This window comes from Manis javanica, chromosome 15 (assembly GCF_040802235.1).
Source record: "Manis javanica isolate MJ-LG chromosome 15, MJ_LKY, whole genome shotgun sequence".
Lineage (NCBI taxonomy): Eukaryota > Metazoa > Chordata > Mammalia > Pholidota > Manidae > Manis > Manis javanica.
Genome location: NC_133170.1, coordinates 47,829,215 through 47,842,594, shown reverse-complemented (window position 1 = coordinate 47,842,594; position 13,380 = coordinate 47,829,215). Strand labels below are relative to the sequence as shown.

The following is a 13,380-nucleotide window of genomic DNA, read 5'->3' as shown; positions in this document are numbered from 1 at the left end:
TCTTCCCCTTCTGAAGAGGAAAGGCTCAGTAGCCTACTCTATTGGGACCCTTGTCACCCAACCTTGAAGAAGTGATAGACTGTTGGGTCAGAAGATAAATACCCAGTGTTTCTGTAAATTGCTTGTCTTTGCTTCCATTCATATTTCTGTCTTCCTACTTCTTCTAAGAACTAGCTTTTCCCAACTAAGCCTATAGGATTGGTAGCATTTTCTCTTTTTTTGAATACAAGAGGAATTCCCCCACTAAACATATATTTTCATTAAAACAAGTCAGGAGCTACCTTTAGATCTAAAGCATGTGCTTGTTTTCTAAGGAAATTTCAGGTGATCCTAAAAAATGCGTCGATGACAAATATAATTCTACTACATTTACCTAAATATTTGCATAATCTTGCCTCCTTTTTATTTACAACATGAGTCGTAAATCATTTTGTGTGATTTTACACATGACAGTGGAAGAGGTATTTAGGGTTTATTCAAAATCTTCAAGGGACAGCAGAGCTTAGGGGAAACAATGATCCCCTTCCCAATTTAGCCTGTGCCTCATTCATGCTGAGACCATATTACTGGATGATAGAGTTGGTTTAATTCAACCTTGTTAACAAGAGGAGAAAAATTGGTCTGTGAATCAGCCAACTGGACCATTGGGAAGCTGTATGAGTTTTTGCTTCATGCTTGGTCACTGAATTCCTGTATCTCTCATTTTATACCCATTCTTGGTCATCTCAAACAAATCACTTTTACAAATTAGCATTAACCTGTTATCTAGCCAACTTTGCAAAGTCCCTTTCTCATAGACTCATGAAATTCTGTAGCTATGAAAAGCCATAGAAGGTCTTTCTCTCTTAGTTTATGGCAGAGTAGAAGGAAGAAGAGATTTGCCCAAGATAATATAGCAGTATGCATTTTCAGCTATCAAATGTTGATTCTGCCCTAGGAAGTTATATTCTGAGTCACACCCTACACAGCATAGCATGCATGCTAACCCTAACCCCTGTCATACTGTTATTGCTTAATAATCTAGAACTAGAACACCTCTGAATCCCACCATATCAGGTTTGCACAGTTCTTTTGACACCTAAATCTTAGGGCACAAATGCTGCCATCATGGCTGCATCTCTGCTTCTTCATTTCTTGGACAGGCTCACTTCATGTATCGAGTGTGATGCCATCAGGACTAAAACCTTCACGTCACCCTAGTTTGCATGACCACATTTTTAGGGAAGAGGCAACAAAGACGATTCTCATCCCTGTGTCCAACAGATAGGACGTTCTCTCTCTCCTGGTCACTCGGTCACTAATGAGAATGGAGGGCTTTGGCTAAACTGAATGGAATCTGTTCCACATAGGGAAGAAGGATTCCCGTGTTATAAATTTATGTTCCTAGAAGCAAGATACATTGGCCAGGCAGAAACAACAACTGTCCATTTCAAATTTCAAACAGCCTACATAGGTAGTAGTTTTTTATTTGATGGTAGATATGGTGGATGTGACAATGTTAACACTTTGGATGTCATTTGAATTTGGGGGATGAGTTTTGATCTGCCAAGCACTTGATTTCCTGGCAGATGAGCTGGAGTCAGTCAAGGCTTGGCTTTAGGCTTTGTTAGGGCAAATCTAGAGTGGTGCTTACTCTAGGAACTGGAGTCATCCTCCTCAGACATTGCTTTTTTGGGGTCTCAATTAAATTTTGGGAGGGTTCAGCAAGGTCTCTTTTCTCTAGCTAATTGGAACTCCACCATTTCCTGGCAGTGTGCAACCTTCAGAAACTTTCCTGGTCACATAATACTGTTTCAGTGAGGCCTTTGTGTGCTTAAGCTTAAAATTCAGCTAAGACTCAAGGGAACTCTTTTGCATATTTCTGGAGTTCTTTCGTTGTGAGAGAGTATAACCAGCACCACAAATTCCTGCTGTATCTGCCAGCCAGATCTCAGTTTTCTCTACCCAGCTGCTCTCTGTTTGGGCTCCATTTTCCTGAGTTTCAATGTGAAAAGTGCCTACAGGCAGATAGCCAAGGTGAATGTGGAGCTCATCACCTGTGTCCAGGATCACAGTCATTGTACTGTGTGTTACTTATCAACTGAAACTGTTGCTTCAAAATTTCATCCAAGTTTATAGTTGCTTAGGTCCATTTATCCATTACAGCCAGATGTAAAACCATTTTTATGCTTCTGCAACTGAAGCATAAATAGATGTGATCACTCACCAAGTTTGGCTCTATAGGCAAGGCTATTTTGTATTCAGAGGAAATTTCCTAAAAATACCAAGGACAAGTGTCGGCCTCTGTAAATGAGTTATGAGAGCTGGTAACTTAATCTTGGGTGAATCCTTTGTGAAAATTAATCATCCTTTCCTAATTTATCTATATGTCTGTGAATTCTGATATTTGTCTCCTTATTTTCTTTTCAATGAGGATATAGTTGCCTATTGAAACAGCTTTGGAGTAAGGGGAAGAGAAATGGACTTGAATTCAGAGTATCTGGGTTCAAATCTTAGCAGACCTCAACATCCCTGGGCTTGTGATTGTCTATAAAATGGAGTAAAAATACCAACTTTTCAGGATTATTATAGTTTTAAGAATATTTTCCAGACTCTTGCTATTTTCTATCAGCAGTAGTATGGGGGACCAGGCAAATTTAGAATTAGGTGAATCTAAGCATATTCCTTCAAGTAGCTTTCCTCTTGTTTCCTTCATAGCTAAATGTAATATTAATAAAATGTTTGAACATAAAGTGTTCAATATGACAAAGAAACCAAATCCAAAATCATTATTGAAAGCAGGATAGTATATGCCACTTTTAAATATGTCTGTTAGCACCTGGCTTCACTGTGTAGAAGCTCACATTCCTTTTCTTTTCTTTTTATTAATCTCTATGTCATAAAATCTGACCCTTTATAAAGAAAAGTAAAACAGAAGAAAAAAGACATGTGTGTCAAAGAATTCATGTATTTGAGTTTTGTATCTCTAGTGCTTAACAGTTCATAATCCACATTTATAACTTGTTGAGAACAATAGACTAACTATTTTAAACACATTAGCTTTGCTAAAGATTAACTTTTTACATGTCTGGCAAGCATTGTGAAATTTCAGCTTTGAGGATAATAGACAGAAATATTTTCCATCACTGCCTGTGTTCTGGATTTTTAGTAAGACACTAATGCGTATCCTCAGTATGTTACATTCATTTGCAACCAATGTGATTCAAGCATTTTATCTTAGTATATATACCCTTAGAAGAAAGTGAAATAGGTCGGCCTTGATAAACTAAACCTTAATTTTAGCCTCACTTCACTTCTCATTTCTGTGTTCATTTCATATTCTCATTAAAATTTAGAGAAATATGAAATATTTTAGAATCCTCATCCTAACATATATAGTGGTCCGATCTGGACTCCCCAAATGCTTTAATCCACAGTCATTTTATGTGACTTGAAAGGTTTATTATTATTTGTTTTTAGATAATAGTATCAGCCTTAAAGACTGTTTATTCCCATAAGAAGTTAATACAACATTTTATTAGTCTTAAAAAGGACATTACAAATATACATACACATAAATAAACATATATTTAAATACTTTACACATACATATATACATATACTTAAATATTTAAAGCATAACAGGAACAAATAAAATACGTGTGTCCTCTTCCTATGTACTTTTTCATTGTAGCTTCAGGGTGAATATTTGCTTTAAAAAAATACGTGCTTTCTTGTAGAGGTCTGTCTTTACCTATAAGCTTATAATGTTGTCTCAGAAAACATTTACTATTTCATATTTGTTCTAAGTAAACCCTAAACTCAAACAAAGCAGTCCAAATTAAATCTATACCATTTGATTGAGCATATCCCCTATGTCTCTTTTTTCTACTGAACATAGTTGAATCACTTTGGCTAATTAACAAGATATTTTTCTTTCTTTCTTCAGTTTTCCATCTGAAATGCACCATCAGGTGACTGTCTGGCTGTAGGTCTGAAAATCAGTGTTTGTTTACTATTATTCCCAGCTGCCTTGTCTGTTCTTGTAAAGGGCTTGTCAGAGGTCTGTATGGCCTAGGCTAGTGTCACCCCAGCAAGCGTGGGAAGAGCAATAAGCTTGTTCAGGCAGCTGGGAGTCGTGGCTGGCCTCCAGGGTGTCAGCTGAAGACCTGGAGTGCCTGGACAGTTTGGGAGGTCATATGATAAAAAATCACAGTGAGGCTGCAATACACGGCATCCACTTGCTTTCAGGATGGCTCAGACTGCAGCTGCAGGAATGGGCTGACCTCTGTTTACATGCACCTTTATCCTCCTCAGGGGGTTGGCACATATATCATCTCACCAGGTTGCGGGAAAAGAGCAGCCAGAAGGCTCCCTTTGGTTTATGGGAGCCAATATCTCACACTAAGATATTGTTTGAAAATTAACAATCTAGACTTTGGTCTTTGCTGGGGTTTTCCAACTTTTTTTAAAGTCATGGAACTTTGAAAGAAATCTTAACCTGACACCCAATATATAAGATAGATGAGAGCTTTCATTAACATTTGGATGGGAGGGTCCAGAGTCCTTCCCTCTTAGGCCCTCTCTCCTTCTATGTCCCTGAGGAGACCCCAGGCCCCCAAGGCCCCACAGTGCATAGCCTGAAAACCTAAGCAGCAGCAGGACTGCATGCAGGGTGTCTCTTGGCTGCAGCATTCCCACTTGTGACACCCTGTATGCTCACAGTGGGTGTCTGGAACGTCCTGTCACATTTGCAGAAGTCTCTGGGTTGCACAACGATGAGTGAGGTGTCCTGATGCAGTAGTGAGGCCCCTCAGGCATGATTCAGTCAAACTCTGAGGCACTATGTGACGTGGAGCCTGTCATTTGATTTCTGGGGCTTTGGCCTCCCGTATCTGTAAAAAGGGAATGGTCAGACAGGCATGGAAAATGCCTACAATTTTTGGCAAAAAGATACTATTGTATCGATGGATTTGGACTGAAAGGAGCCATTGATCTCTGCCTTACCCTCATAGACGCAGTGGTCCCTGGATCACTTCAGAGACAGCTTCTCCAGTCCATTCATTTGTAGCCAGGGTGGGGTCGCCAAAACTGGAGCACGTCTGTGTGTGCAGAAGCAGTGTCGCCCGCTGATTTTTCCACAAGGGATCACTGCGCTCCGAAGTCTGCTGCCTTTATTGGGAGCTGTCTTACCAGCACTCCTGGCCATGTTAAGCCTCAGTTTTCTCATCCATTACATACAGAACACAGCACCTGCTCTGTGTGTCTCACAGATTAGCTATGGAAGCCCAGATGTTGTGAAAGCACTTTGAACACTGACAATGATGCCCGCAGCAGGGGCAGAGCTGTCATTTCCCTGGGTTTTGGGAGGACAGGGGAGACGGTGAGGAGCCTGGCCTGAGCCTATTCTCCTTCGATCTCAAATGCAGGCTGAACTACCTTTAAATGGATTTAAAGCTATTCTTAAAATGGAGCTAGAAATGACAAATGCCTCCCGCAATTGCAAGGGTGAGGACTCCTGGGTGCTGAGGAGGTCCTGCGGAGCACCAGCTTCTGAAGAGCCCTTGTGCCAGCCCTGAGGATGCTTCCGCTGATATTATTGTGGGACAACACAGGGGAGAGGCTGCTTATGACTCTCTCCCTGAGGGAGGCCTGAGAAGCCAGGCAGCCTCTGATTTTGTGGGCAACACTCATCCATCCACACTAGGGTCAGGGTGCAAACAAAAGGGTAGCCATGGATAATCCTTGTACAGCGGGTAATTTCTACGGCGGCTCTCAAACTAAACCTAAAAGGAAACCCCCAACTACAGCAGTTTACAGACAAATGATTATCATGAAGCTGACTAACATAAACCAAGCACACTTCAAAGAATGTGATCTACTTCACCTTTGGACTGAAGACATGTTAGGAATCATGTCTTAAGCCTTATCTTATGTTCAATAGTTACTGTACATTCAGTTATAACCTTCCTCTTGTTTGTAGACCAAGACTTTGATGAAGTTACTCTGGGTAAAAATAGTTTCATGAGTGGATGGTGCAAAAAGACAAACCTGTACCTTTTACTTGGTACTTTAATCTTAGGCTAAATTTATCATTCTGAAATGGTGCTTGTCTGAGATAGGATTTTTAACTTCTTTATTGTTCAGAAACATACTATACAGGTTAAGAGAAAGGACTGAAGAACTGGAAGTATCTTGGAGCTCCAGCTCTATTACCTACTGTTTCCTTGAACTTGAGCAAGTTTCTTATCCTCCCAAAGCCTCTGTTTCCTCATCCATTAAATGGGACTAATAATAGTCTTTCCTTCCTGAGGCTCTTTTGAAAATTATTTGCAAGCAGAGTTCAATTAATGTACAGTCATTAACCTCTTTGAAGAATGAGTCAAGTGATCACATGGCCTCAATTCAAGTGAGACATAAAAGATCTTGACCAGTGAAACTGGAGCCAGAGTCGCCGAAGCTAAAATTAAGCCCCTTCCCAGTTTGGGGAGCCTTTGGAATCTGCCTGAACTCATCCTCAGTAAAGCTGGCACTGAGAAGATAAGGTGATGTGGGATGTTACGGGTTGGGTTTTTCTCCTCGGTTCATGTAACCACCGCAACAAAGAATTGAAAGGCAAGGACACAGAAGTGTTATTTGCATACACTCCGAGGGAGGGGCGGGCCAAAGTCAGGGCAGACAGAGGCCTGGATCTGCTAGGTGGGAGGCTTATATGTTGCATTCTGGTTAGGAGGGGACTCTGACCAACAAAGTGGGGTCATTTGATTGACAGGTGCATCTATATAGCCACCCTCCCAGAGAGCCTGTCCTTTCCACAGGCTGCCGTGTGATTCAGGCAGTTCTTAGTTCTGCTCGACTGTGCCACCATTGGGATCTGGTTGGAAGGAAGTTAACTCCCTGCAAAGCCGGTATTGTCTTCGCCTGAGACCCCTACCTGGGCAGAGTTTGGGGCTTTTTCCTTGACCTTATCTGGGGCCTTTCTCTTTGAACCTTATCTTCCCTCTTCCGGCTGCTCATGTCTCTCTTTCTACCTACCAGTGCCTTATGCGTGGCATTATGCCTGGTGAGATTCCCGTCCTTATCCATCTTAATACAGGGGGCATCCCCCGGACCAGCGGGGTCACTAAAGAATAGTGTGCAGTGTGGAGCATTGGTCCTCCCAGGTGGTCACTCTGTGGACGATTTGCTGCATCGAGTGGTGCATTCTAGGTCGGCGGTCCTTCTGCTCCTTCGTTGAGTTCTCACATGCACACATCACACACACACCCGGCTGTGATGATCTTGGCATCGCGCCGCAGTAACGCGGGCGGCCGTGGGCCTCAGAGAGGAGACCAGGGCGTTGTGAAGTAATGCGGTGTGCAGAAAAAAGAGTCACCCATACATTCCTTTTTTCTTTTTCAAAATAAAGATTCTAGGGCAGAAACCTACCAAGGGTGAGATGGTGGCAAGGCTCCGTCCCAGGCACTACAGGCAATGAGGGGGCAGGTAGTCTGCAGAGAATTGTAAAACAGTAACAAAACCAACGAAAAGTCTACTGGCTTTTTATTATCATTCTGCCCTGTTCTAAACAATCTCAGTAATAAAATATTACCCCTGAAAAATATATACTGTTGATAGCTAACTTCTAAACAATTGTTGCAATTACTGTTGAGCCTTAGTAACAATATAGTTCAGCTTCAAATTTGCACATTTTATTATTTACCTTCTAATAAACATAAATTGACAGGAAAGTTAATTTGGAGAATGCCCAGTTATGCAGTCAGCCCCCGCGCACAGGACTCATCTGCCCGCATTGGTTTCCAGAGTTAGTTCCTAAAGGTTTGAACGGTGTTCAATGCTTTGAGTACAGCTTGCTTCTCCATCCCTTGGGGCACTGCAGAGTCAGCATTTAGGTAGATTCAGAATAAGCACTGACAGCTCCATGATTGTGCAGCCAAAGAAACAGAGCTTGAGTTATTTACCTTCCATTCTATCAAACTGTGTGGCCCCTTGGAATTTTTATTTCTGTGTTTAGTGAGTTAATTAATTTGTTTCTTTTTTAGATGTGCAGATTTTACTTTTTATTTAAAAATGTTTTTTTATGATTTATCTTTATATTGAAGGACATACAATAAAGTGCATAAATCTTAGTGTACAGCTTGATGAATTTTGACATGTGTATACATGCATGCAACCATCACCCAGATCAAATACTGAACATTCTAATGTTTCCCCCTTCACCTATTTCTTCCATGCTGTCTCCACCCTCCCCATAGCAACCACCAGTCTGTTCTCTGTGAATATATTTCTGTTTTGTTGTTCGTTCATTTGTTTTGTTTTTTAGATTACACATATGAGGGAAATCATATGGTATATGTCTTTCTCTGTCTGATTTATTTCATTCAACATAATACCCTCTAGGTCCATCCGTATGTCACAAATGGCAAGAGTTTGTTCTTTTTTATGACCAAGTAATATTCCATTGTGTATAAGTATCACCTCTTTTTTTATCCATTCTTCTATCAATGAATATTTAGGTTGCTTCCATATTTATGCTTTAAATTTAAGACAGTGAGGTGAAATATTTTGTTTGGTAGGTGCAAGTTTCAGTTAAATATGGAATACATTTGTTTCATTTTTTGATTGTTGAAAAAATGTTTAAAGGAAGATAGTATTAAAAATGATGCAGCCTGGGGATAAAATACTGCTCCATAGTTGGGTCCAGACAAATAGATATGCTTCTATTTTCTGAAATCTTACAGTGGAAGTTGATTTTACTATATTCTTCTTTTCCTGTAGTTCACAAAACACAGAGCTCCCTCTACGAAAGCAGTGTGTTCAAAAAAAGGCACTTTGAAGCCAACAGAGCCCTAAATGCAAACCTCAGCTCTGCGCCTCACCAGCTAGAGGGCCTGTGATTCTTTGCTTAATCTGCATTTCTTCATTTGCAAAATAAGAATAAAACCTGGTGACAGAGTCATGATGATTAAACCAGATGTAGCATGGACAGAGCCCAGCCCAGTGTCTCACACACCAGATAGGATGCTAGGTTCCTTCTCCCTCTCCACCTTTTCCTTTGTGTTCTGTGTTGGCCTTTCTCTGTACCTGCCTCTGCTCTTGTCTTTATGGGATTATGACTAGCTGAAAGTTAATACATGATATTTATAACGACCTAATACACTCAACAACTAATACATGACCACTATTTATAATCTGACCTGTCCCTCTGAACCTCTCCCAACTCCACTCAAAATCACAATGGTTAAATGAGGGAATTTCTGAACCACAGTGCAGGTCTGAAATGCTAGGTACATCTTGTCTAGATGAGTGAAGTCCTTCTTGCACATACAAAGTGGGAAGAGGAAATGCTTGCATATTGTGAGCTCAGGCATGTGTGAATTTTCTATTCCTCTTAGCCATTGCCAGGGCAGCAGTGTAATTGAGGGGGTCGTCAGCAGTGGGCTGAATAACAGCTTTTATTTGTTTCTGCAGTGAAGGATATACTTACATGGAAGAAAGGAAACAGGACAGGACTAAGCTGAAGCAGTCTGTTTCTTTTTTGTGGATTGTTCAACTGATGCTGGTAGAGGCACCCAAAAAAGCATTTTCAAGTTTTCCTCAATCATTGTAGCCCCTCCTTCTATGAAGTTACAGCCTTGGGTCCAGTCATCTTTGGCTGACATCTAATGTTAATTTCTCGTATTAGTGGTATGTTCTGTCCAAGAGGATAAAGGCTATTGGACCTTAGCTTACAGGAGTTATACAAAGATCAAATCAGATATGCTGTAAGAAAGATTTTATACTTCATAAAGCAGTTACGTATGTTAAACTTACTGTTACCCTGTATCAGGGATCAGTAAACCATGACCCACAGACCATCTCTAGATCTCCATCTGTTTTTGTGCTAACCTGGGGCTATTGTAGTCCATTTTAGGGTTTTGGCTTAAAAGTGGGTCTCTTGAGGAACCTCCCCCCATTCCTTGTACTGAGCCCAGGTTTCTGCTTCTGCTCCAAGTTCTAGTTCCACATTTGGTCCCATGGCAAGTTCAGTTTATTCATTTGCTCACCACTTACCCTTCTGGTTTTCATTCATCGCACCCCTTCAGGATTTCCTGCAATCCTAGCAGTCAGACATTTTGCTTGTTCTAATCTAGTTGTATTGCTGTGGGAAGCCCTTCAGAATTATCTGATGAAAGTGTCAATCTTCAGAGCATGCCTAGTATTCCTATTGCAGATGGGAAAACAGGAATTTCAGCAACTTGTCCACTGTCTCTCGGCTCTATATGGCATAGCAAAACTTGAACCCAGTCAGTCTGAGCCCAACCCAAAGGCCCCCTTCTGTATTATACAGTAACTTGATGTATCAAGTCTCAATGGTGGTGTGCACGCTGTGAAGAAATAAGCCCAAAGAATGGTATTTCATGTCTCTGCTAATCCCAATGCTGTTAACAGAGACCACAGGGTCAAATCCCCTGCCTGCAATTTCCAACCTAAAGCCCATTAATCTTTATTTAATATCTGAAAGTGTTTATTACTGCTTCTTCCTCTGAGTTGACCAAGCATTTAACCCCCACTCTGACTCTGAAGCCTTCTTTGATCTCTTCCCTTATGTGAATGCTTACTTCCATCTCAGCGTCTTCATTAAGCTCCACCTTACCCCTTCTAATTGTTCTGGAATGGTTTCCTATCTTCCCTCCCAATAAGCTGAAAGTTCTTTGAAGGTGAGGACTCTACCATCTGAGTCAGTTTTATATCCTCAGGCCCGAGCTCACTTCCTGGCAGACAGTTGGTGCTCAGTTCATGATCATCAAGGGTATTATGAATGCGTCATCCCTTCTGCAAACGTAGGCTAGCGTTAGTTAAAAAGGGACAGCTGTGGTGTCATCCCAGAAAAAATGGATCTGAAGCTGAAGACCTAATAAGCGGCAGTACAAATAACTTCTGGGTCCTTAAAGTGGTCAGAGTACACACACATAACATGCTCCCAGGAAGTAGAGAGACTGACAGGGTGAAGACAGGAGTGAAGAAAGCAAGAGGCAGAGGATGGCCTTGGCCTCTCACTCCCACCATTGTGCCCCCCACCGATGACTTTCCCCAAGCCATGGGTAAAGGTAAAGTGGGAGAGGGACTCAGGCTGGACCCTACCACCCAGCTCTGATCTAAGTTGGTACTTCTGTCCAATTCTAAAAGGTAAGATAATGGCTACAATTAGGACAAGTGGAAAATGCTTGTTCTATGCAGACTGAATCAGCTCTGACTCAAGTATGGTTGATAGCTCTGTGTACATGAACACATTCTATGTATCTCTCCTGCCAGAAACTGGAACTGAATAGATTTGTCTTTAGAGACTAATCTTTGCATTGACTGACACATCTGGATTAGAGTGAAACTCTATAGGTATCATTACATGATCTGGTTTTCCAATAACAGTTCCAATTTCAAATACTTCATACCATTTTTATTTTACATATACCAGTATTTGTCAGTCACATTTTGCTTTTTAGTTTGGAAAAGGCAATAATAGGTTGTAATATGAAAATAATATGTACCTAGCCCACTGATTAATATTGGACGTAACCAAGTCGACAGTTCTGACCTTCCAAATGCATTGCACAAGTTTTTAGCCAATAAATGGGGTTGAGGTCAAAATACCCCTCATTAAAATTTCTATTTACCTCTCTTCTTTCCAAGTTTATCAAATATCACAAAAGGTGCTTGAAGTTTCTTTATATTGCTTTGCCAAAACTTGAGATTATTGACAAGGAGAAAAATATACTCTAAATGAATTTGTATATCTTATGAGTTTCTAGAAGCCATATAAAATAGTCACTAAGGAAGGAAATATAAAACATAAGAAATATAAAATATGTTGTTTGATGAGACTTCTGCAAAGTAATTGTACCCTGTCATATTTGGGCTTTTAGGTCAAACCCTTAAAACTAAAATTCAGGTTATTTTAAAAATAAATTTGATTGTTCTAGTTGATAAAGACTATCCACATGACAAACTGATCATCTCATTTACAAGTGCCATATTTCTTTGTGATTACCAAAGTAACAATCCAATTTATAATAGTGACTATAAACGGATTGCTCTTTACGGAGTATCTTATCTACAGCCTAAAGATTAAACTGCCCAGGAACCTTATAAAGCAGCCACGTTCTTGAAGTTGTTTAAGCAGTTATAGGCCATTGAAAAGCTTTAGTTTATTTGTTTTTATAAAATCCAGTGACACAGAGTTGGCTGGAGACTCTGTGGCATTCATCATTTCCTCTCTGCAGTCTGTCAGCTTCCAAACATGGGCAGAGAGAGCGTCTGTTCTGCCCTCTGCCTATTTCTGCATGTTCCTAAGTCCCCCTTCCCCCCAGGTTCTCAGGGGTGAACTTGATGCAGTGGTTCTCTGCCCTGGGGCACTGGTGTACTCTTTCAAGGAACTGTCGGTGAAGAAGACTGAAAGTAATGCTCCTGGATGAAAAATGGTTAGGCTAACAACTGTGGCAGGTAAATGATTTTTCTTATAAATGTGGGTCTTAGAAATATGTCTTTAAATAGGGCAGTTTATTTTGAACATGCGATTAATGGAGAATCCTTCACTCCTGGCATATTCTATGTAGAACTTACTTCTATGTAGATAGTAGAGTGAATACAATGAGAAAAAAAATGGGCATTCTGGTATGGAAAATTGGATGTTTATACATAGGCATATATATATATACCTATGACCTATTGTGTCATGCAAAGTGATGTAATTTGCTTATTTGTTATTTTGCTGAAGCAACACCAGAATTTTTTTAAATATAGAAAATATCTCCATATAGAGAGTTTTTCAAGGCCTACTTTTATCAGCTGTCATATTCGGTACAACCTTGGTGGCTTATTTCTCTGGTTCATTTTCATCTTTGTAATAGGTCATGAGAACCCTATCAGTAGCCTTATCCTAGGAAGTCGGGTGACTCAAGTTATGATGTCTTGTTTTCAGTCAGGTGACAAAGCAGGAAGATTCTGGGCTCTAGAATCAGAACTAGGCTTGAAGTCTGATTTGTTTGCTAAAGTTATTTAAGCTTTTCATATCTCAGTTTTCTTATCTGTAAAATCTACATAGAATCATTTTAAGGATTAGAAATAATTTATGGGAAGTTCTATCTTGAAGGCTCTTACTGAATATTAGCTATTATTATTAAAATAGGAAATGTGTGACACATAGTAGACACTTAGAAAAGGTGATTTCCTTCCATCCTGAACCACTAAATTACCTCCTTTAGGTTGGCAGGATCAAATTATCATTCCAATAATGTCTCAGACAATTGAAGAGCTGATGGGAACATTTACTTACACTCCTCTGTTACCATTTCCAAAACTTCCCACTGTCTCCCTGGTTTATTTTTTCTACCATATGCTTTTCAGATGTTGGCTTGCCAAGTA

The 13,380-nt window shown here is 40.3% G+C and overlaps 1 protein-coding gene across 15 annotated transcripts in view; it reads left to right on the top strand.

Moving 5' to 3' along the window:
• THRB (thyroid hormone receptor beta) overlaps positions 1 to 13,380 on the top strand; it is a 368,089-nt gene that overhangs the window by 108,600 nt on the left and 246,109 nt on the right. Inside the window, exon 1 of one of the 15 annotated variants that reach the window (XM_017649487.3) lies at positions 8,498 to 12,459. The exons of the other annotated variants lie outside the window; for them this stretch is intronic. The gene's annotated coding sequence lies outside the window, so the exon portion shown is untranslated. Of the gene's footprint in view, positions 1 to 8,497; positions 12,460 to 13,380 lie in introns of those variants that run through there. 15 annotated transcript variants of the gene reach the window in all.